Below are 8,157 nucleotides of genomic sequence, written 5' to 3'. Positions count from 1 at the left end.
AGTTAAAATTCTGCTCAGTGGGAATCTAGATGGGTGATTTTTTCTTTGTTCCTATCTGTATTTTTTTTAATTTCTTTATTAATTAAGTATTACATATTTGTCCTCAACCCCCTCATTCCAATCCCCCATCCCTCCCCACTCATGCCCCCACCCCCTATTGTCCTTGACCACTAGTTAGGCTCATATGTGTGCACATAAAACCTTTGGTTGATCTCTCCCTTTTATCCCCACCCTCCCTCTGAGGTCCAACCGTCTGACCCATGGCTCCTTATCTCTGGGTCTGTTCTTGTTCATCAGTCTATGTTGTTCACCATTTCCCCTAGATGAGTGAGATCATGTCCTACTGGAAATATATCACATCTGTATTTTTTAAACTTCCAAAACTTCTGAATATTTCATAAGAAGCAAATGGTGTTGCATAATGGTTAAATATTTGGAGCTGGGCAGCCTCCAAACCATGCGGCTTTGGGCGGGTGATTTCATTACTCAGACGCTTGCCATCACCATCTGAAGTGGAGGGGACGGTCCCCACCCCAGGGAGCTGCTGTGCGGGCTGGACGGGGTAATGCACATTAAGAAGGGCCCAGTGTTGGCCCCGCAGTAAGCTCCTGGTACAGGGCAGCTGTAAAAGGTGATACATTTGGTCCTTTGAACATGGATTTGATTTTTGCAAACAGGCAGCCGTCTTTTATAGCGGATCTAGTCACTGATTTGCAAATTATTTATTAAGTGCCTTCTGTTCTGGGGCTTGTGCCAAACCGTGGGAGGTAGCAGTGATGAGACAGATAAAACCCCTGCCGTCCATGGCTCTGGCTGCACCTGTGGGAACTGAGAGCTGATGGTTCTAGAACATCACCCAAGGGGAAGAACGAGCTCTGGGAGCACTCGCAGGAGGAGAGGAGCTGGCCTACTTAGGGGCAGGGCAGTCCTGAGGCATCAGTGGGGACCCCCATTAGGAGACAGGGCTTGAGGACAGGCAAAGAGTGAGGACCGCCTGACGGACTGAGCCCAGCATTATATACTTCTTGGAAACAGACTGCCAAAGGCAATTCGCTAGAAATTGTTTGACTAATGTTCACGGGGAAGAACAACACTCTGGCTGGAGAGGGGCTGGATGTTTATTTAAAACATATGCACAAGGCCTGGGGTGGGACAGGGGCTGGGAGGAGGGAGGCTTATGGGAGGGAAGGGGGGTTGGGGGACATCTGTAATACTCTCAACAATGAAGATAAATTTTAAAAATGATATATATATTTACATATAATTTTTTAAATTTATTTTCATTTTGCAGTCCCCGTGCTCTGAGGACCTAAGATGTCAGAGCAGCACATGCTCTATTGCTCAGAGCCTTCTGTGGGGTTTAGGACCCTACAGCTGAGTCCCAGGTGCCCAGGGGAAGAAATAGAAGCATGCAGATGTCCGCTGCTCTTGCCAGCTGTTGCTAATTGCTTATGTAAACGACAAGATTCTTTAGGATCTCCGTTTGGCAGGGAGGAGGGCACAACTCTGACGGACACTGGGCACTTGGGTGCCTGGCCAGATATGAAGCCAGAGCACGCTGTTCAAAAATGAGGGGTGGCCCAGTAGGTCTCCCACACACGTAGCGTTGTGACCATGATTATATGGGCACAGAAACAGGCATGGAAGGAGCACCCAGTCTGCTCATGTCTGAGGGGTATGGGAAGGGGAAGTTAAGGTGGTGGGGGGAATTGAAAACTCTATGACTGAACAGAAAAGAAAAAAAATATGGCATAATGATGCATTCGTTATCTATTGCTGTGTAACAAATTATGCCAAAAGTTAGCTGCTTGGGATGACAGAAATTTATTATCTCACAGTTTCTGCAGGTCAGGGATCTGGGCAGAGCTGGGTCATCTGGTGGCTGCTGTCTCGTCCGAGAGTTAGACTGGGGAAGGATGTACTTCAAAGCTCACTGTCATGGTTGTTGGCGGGATTTAGCTCCTGTGGGCTGTTGCTGTGGCTATTCACTTCCTTGCTACGTGGGCCTCTCCACAGGGCAGTTTGCCACATAGCAGCTGGCTTTCCTATGAAGAAGCGAGCAGGAGAGTGAGAAAGGGTGAGCAAGACAGAAGCCCACATTGTCTTTTTGCAACCTAACCATGAAGGTGGCAGCCCATAACTTTTGCCAAATTCTATTCCTTAAGGTCCTTAATGTCCAGTCCACAGCCAAGGGGAGGGGATTGCAGAAAGGCATGAATACCAGGGACCGGGCTCTCTAGAGTTGGAAACATTGAAAATGCATACGGGCAAGGCACGGTAAATAAAACAGAAGAGTAGGTAAGGGTGGCAGAAGGGCTAGGGGAAGCGGGCCATCGGTCTCAGGCAGCAGGGATGACGTGGTCAGCTTTGTGACTTAAATAGCTCAGGCTGCCAAATAAAGAGGTATTGGAGATCTGAAGGAAATCATAGCAAAAATAGCTAAAAGAGTAAAATATTTTTGCCTCTGAGCTTAGAAGTTAGAAAAGGAGATTGTTGCTTTTTATGTGAGCATCCTATATAATAAAAGCCTAATATGCAATTTGTCCCCTCTACCGGGAGTTCGAACTGTGTGTTGGGGCGGGGGGGGGGGGGGGGGGGGAGGGGGCGGGGGGGCTGTGCCAGCCAGCCAACCACAGGAAAGGAGGCCCAGGCCAGCAGCAGGCAGCTGAGGAGGGGGAGGGGGAAGGGAGGTCTCAGCCAGCAGCTGCAGCCTCTAGGGACCCTACCCGTGCACGAATTTCATGCACTGGGCCTCTAGTATGTATGTATGTACATATATATATATATATATATATATATATATAGTTTTTTAAACCTTTTATTTGAAGGACTTTTTAATATTAAAAAAACACACACTAAAGGGGAATACAAAGAAAGAAGTCCTAGAAAGGAAATTCATTTGCCAACAACAGGGTTAATTCCAGAGCACAAATGCAGTGGGTGATTCTGTTGAGGGTGGAGGGAGAGCTACTCAATCTTCCTATGGTTTTCCTCGGCCCCTTCTGGCTCACTGTGGGAAAGGTGATGTGAGTCTGGTGACTGGGAGTTCAAAAGGCTAGCCCAGCCCTTTCCCTCTCCTCCTCCTTGGCAGGGAGCCTGCCCCCTGAGGGCTTGTGTTCCCAGATGGCTCCCAGCAAGGGCTGGGGATCAGAAGGCCCTGTGCCAGGAGCTGGGGGATCAAAGGTTTAAAAATCACTGTCCCTGTCCTTACAGAGCTCACACTTCAGAAAGGGAACCAGAGAAGGAACGTCTCGCTCAGTCTAGGAAAGGGTAAAGAAGGCTTTCTCAAGTGTGACCTCAAGTGTGGATAAGGGTTCTTGCTCTGGCAGGTGTGGCTCAGTGGATAGAGTGTCAGCCTGAGGACTGAAGGATCCTGGGTTCGATTCAAATCAGGGGCACGTGCCTGGGTTGCGGGTTGGATCTCCAGTGGGAGATGTGCAGGAGGCAGCCAATCAATGATTCTCTCTCATCATTGATGTTTCTATCTCTCTCTCCCTCTCCCTTCCTCTTTAAATCAATAACTATAACTATAACTATAACTATAACTATATATATATACACACACATATATTTTTTAAAGGATTCTTTTTTTTAAAATATATTTTATTGATTTCTTACAGAGAGGAAGGGAGAGAGATAGAGAGCTAGAAATGTCGATGAGAGAGAAACATCGACCAGCTGCCTCTTGCACACCCCCTACCGGGGATGTGCCCGCAACCGATGTACATGCCCTTAACCGGAATCAAACCTGGGACCTTTCAGTCCGCAGACCAATGCTCTACCACTGAGCCAAACCAGTTTTGGCTAAAGGATTCTCTTAAGAGGTAAATCAAGACAAAGTGTGTCATCTTCCCACGTGCTCTACTCACTTCTCAACACAATCAATAGACCAAGTTTTCAAAGATTTTCTTTTGAATTGTGAGCAGTTTCCAGCATTTGGGATAGTGGTATCTGACCTTCTAAGTCAAAAGTTACCTATCTCCCATATATAACCCAGAGAATTTAAGATTGCACAAAATATTTAACAACATTAGTTACTTGTGGACAAGCAAGGGAAAAGAGGCAAAAAAAAAAAAAAAAAAAAAAAAAAAAAATACAGGGAGAGCCCACCCGGTGTGGCTCAGCGGTTGAGCATCAACCCAGGAATTGGGAGGTCACCAGTTCGATTCCCGGTCAGGACATATGCCCCAGTTTCAGGCTCGGTCCCCAGTGGGGGGCATGTGGGAGGCAGCTGATCAATGATTCTCTCTCATTATCGATGTTTCTATTTCTCTCTCCCTCTCCCTTCCAATCTGTAATCAATAAAAATATATTAAAAAATAAGTGAAAATAAAAAGCCGAAACCGGTTTGGCTCAGTGGATAGAGCTTCGGCCTACGGACTGAAGGGTCCCAGGTTCGATTCCAGTCAAGGGCATGTACCTTGGTTGTGGGCACATCCCCAAGAGGTAGCTGATCAATGTTTCTCATTGATATTTCTAGTTCTCTATCCCTCTCCCTTCCTCTCTGTAAAATATATATATATATATATTTGTGTGTGTGTGTGTGTGTGTGTGTGTGTGTGTGTGTATAAACTATTTATTAACAGACGAGGCCTACAGACTTATTTCTTCTTGGACACACCCACAGTGCGACCCCGGTGGCCTGTGGTCTTGGTGTACTGGCCTCGAACACGAAGACCCCAGAAGTGGCGCAGCCCTCTGTGGGCCCGAATTTTCTTCAGCTGCTCCAGGTCCTCACGAAGCTTGTTGTCCAGACCATTGGCCAGGACTGGCTGTATTTCCCATCTTTCACATCCTTCTGTCTGTTCAAGAACCAGTCTGGAATCTTGTACTGGCGTGGGTTCTGCATAATGGTGATGACACGCTCCACCTCATCCTCCGTGAGCTCTCCTGCCCTCTTGGTGAGGTCGATGTCTGCTTTCCTCAGCACCACGTGAGCATACCTTCCCCTACACCCTTCATTGCAGTGATGGCAAAGGCTATTTTCCGCCGCCCATCAATATTGGTGTTGAGTACTCGCAAAATGTGCTGGAACTTCTCAGGAATCACTAGAGACATGGCGGCGGCGTGCAGGCCTACGGTGGAAGAGGTTTTTTTGTTTTTTGTTTTTAAAGCACAGATTTATTTTAAGAAGAAGAAGAAGAAGAAGAAGAAGAAGAAGAAGAAGAAGAAGAAGAAGAAGAAGAAGAAGAAGAAGAAGAAAAGGCAGTTGGGTCAGTGTGATGCTTGGGAAGACTGCAAGGAATTCAGCATAGCTGGGCCATAAAGGCAGGGAAGATGGACTGCGAGAAAGATGCCAGGGCCAGATAGGAAAGGACCTTCCGTGCCAGGCTGCGGAGCTCAGTCTTCACCCTGCGGCACTGGCAGGGCAAAGAGCCTGTGACGGACTTTGGGCAGCAGATCACAGAACCACATTTTTCCTTCCAATGATCACTGCGGGGCAGCCACTGGGACCGCAGGCCACCTGGATTTCTCAGCCACACATCGCCCTCACCCACCGCCAGCACGTTCCCATCCCCCTCGTCCAGGCAAAGAGGAGGACCTTGGTGCCCGTGACATCCCACTCTCGGCCCCTGTTGTCTGATTCAAACCTCCAAACGCGGCTCCAGTCGGATTTTCATCTGGCAGCGGCTTTGCTCTGTCAACAGTTTTAGCAAAACCTCTTCCACCTCTGCTGGCAATGCAGAGATAGCGCGTCTGACAGGGCTGTGGATAAAGGATGTCGCTGCCCTGGGGAAACTGGTCTGTCTCCTGCCAGGAGGAGACAATGGTATTGAAACGGTGCCAGGCGAGAAGGTCAGAATGCCCTTGGCGGGTGTGGGTTTCTTCCTTGTCGTTTTCCATTCTCCCATTAGCGTCAGCTTTCCCCCGCTGACACCGTGTCCTATGGGGAAGGTTAAGAGAGGCTTCTTATGTATTTTACGAAAACTACACAGTCTCGCTGCCTGGACAGTAAAGGAAGGTACAATGAAGGCAGAAGGGCGCCCACAGAGCCGAGTGTAGAGCAGGGAGACCCCTGTGGTCTCGCCAGTAACCCCCCTACCTTCTCTAGTTCTATGGCTGAGCCTAGGAAAGCCTGGCTGGTACCTGGGGATGTTTAATAACGGTTAGGGCCCTAGTAGATTAGATGGAGACTAATCTACCAGGGCCCTTCAGCCTGGGGACTGAAGGATCCCGTTCAATTCCTGTCGAAGGAACATGCCCGGGTTTTGGGCTTGATCCCCAAGTAGGAGGTGTGCAGGAGGCAGCTGGTCAATGATTCTCTCTCATCATTGATGTTTCTATCTCTCTCTCTCCCTCTCCCTTCCTCTCTGAAATCAATTATATTTTTTTTAATTTATTTTTATTTTTATTTTATTTTTTTTACAGAGAGGAAGGGAGAAGGATAGAGAACTAGAAACATCGATGAGAGAGAAACATTTTTCAGTTGCCTCCTGCACAGCCCCCACTGGGGACATGCTCGCAACCAAGGTACATGCTCTTGATCAGAATCGAACCTGGGACTTTTCAGTCCGCAGGGTAACGCTCTATCCACTGAGCCAAACCTGTTTTGGCAATAAAATATATATTTAAGCCGAAACCGGTTTGGCTCAATGGATAGAGCGTCGGCTTGGGGACTGAAGGGTCCCGGGTTCGATTCCAGTCAAGGGCATGTACCTTGGTTGCGGGCATATCCCCAGTAGGGGGTGTGCAAGAGGCAGCTGATCAATGACTCTCTCATCGATGTTTCTAGCTCTCTATCTCTCTCCCTTCCTCTCTGTACAAAATCAATAAAATATATTAAAAATATATATATATATATATATATATTTAAAAAATAATAATAACGGACTAGGGATGAGTGACACTCTCCTATAGAATATTAAGTCTTCAGTATAAACAGATACCTCAGCAGAAAACCATGTACCATATCCCAATTTCCCCTTCTTGGGACAGCTTGGCCCTTGCAGCCCCTCGCAGTTTCCACTGGCCCTCGCAGTCCCAGCTTCGTCTGAAAGGTCCTTCGGCTGTTTGGTCTAATTAGCATATTAGCTCTTTATTATATAGAATATTTTTCCATTGATTTTTTTGTAGAGTGGAAGAATGAGGGAAAGACAAGAAAGAAATATCAATGTGAGAAAAACACATGGATTGGTTGCCTTCTGCACGAGCCCCAACCAGGGGCCTGGCCAGGGAGGAACCTGCAACTGAGGTACATGCCTTTGACTGGAATTGAACCCAGGACCCTTCAGTCCACAGGCCTACACTCTACCTACTGAGCCAAACCAGCTAGGGCTCAACAGAGCATTTTAAATTGTAATTTGAAATTTTCTGAGATCATAAAGAAAATTAATATCTGATTTCCATGTGTCTCTGTGTCTACATAGGAAATATCCAAACCTGTTTAGAATTTCTATGAGTTTATTTGAGCCAAACTAATGACAATTGCTGGAAAGAAAAATGTCAATGGATTGAGAAAATGCTCTGGAGAATGGCAGTTTCGCAGCTTATTTTATTTTATTTTTAAAAATATATTTTTTTATTGATTTCAGAGAGGAAGAGATAGAAACATCATTAATGAGAGAGAATCATTGATTGGCTGCCTCCTGCACACCCCCTACTGAGGATGGAGCCTACAAGCCAGGCATGTGCCCTTGATTGGAATCGAACCCTGGATCCTTCAGTCTGCAGGCTGACACTCCATCTACTGAGCCAAACTGGCTAGGGCTGCAGCTTATTTCATACATTAAAATTAAAGGAGGAGCCGAAACCGGTTTGGCTCAGTGGATAGAGCGTCGGCCTTCGGACTGAGGGGTCCCAGGTTCGATTCCTATATAATAAAGAGGTAATATGCAAATTAACCCTCACACCCTCACAAAATGGCTGCCTATAACCAGTCTGGCAGGTGGGTTAGTAAGGGAGACTAAATGACTGAACAAGCAGGCTGCATGCAGCGACTAGGTCAGCGGGGGGGGAGGGGGGGGGGGGGCTGCGAGGGGGAGAGTCATGAGGGGCAACCAGGCTGGTGGGGGTATGCAGGGGGGACAGTTAGGGCAGGCAGGCAGGTGAGCAATTAGGAGCCAGCAGTCCAGGATTGTGAGAGGGCCCAAACTGGCAGTCGGACATCCTCCAAGGGGTCCCAGATTGGAGAAGGTGCATGCTGAGCTGAGGGGACCC

General features: G+C 47.6%; 1 pseudogene across 1 annotated transcript; it reads right to left on the bottom strand.

Moving 5' to 3' along the window:
- Nucleotides 1–4,562: 4,562 nt before the first annotated feature.
- LOC311618016 (small ribosomal subunit protein uS13-like) lies at nt 4,563–5,081 on the bottom strand (annotated as a pseudogene). The gene has a single exon. The product of its transcript is annotated as a small ribosomal subunit protein uS13-like (transcript).
- Between the last annotated feature and the right edge of the window lie 3,076 nt (nt 5,082–8,157).

This window comes from Pipistrellus hanaki, assembly GCF_964339955.1.
Source record: "Pipistrellus hanaki genome assembly, chromosome: 2".
In the NCBI taxonomy this organism is placed as follows: Eukaryota; Metazoa; Chordata; class Mammalia; order Chiroptera; family Vespertilionidae; genus Pipistrellus; species Pipistrellus hanaki.
Note: the sequence above shows the minus strand (reverse complement) of the source record. Positions and strands in the feature narration are given on the sequence as shown.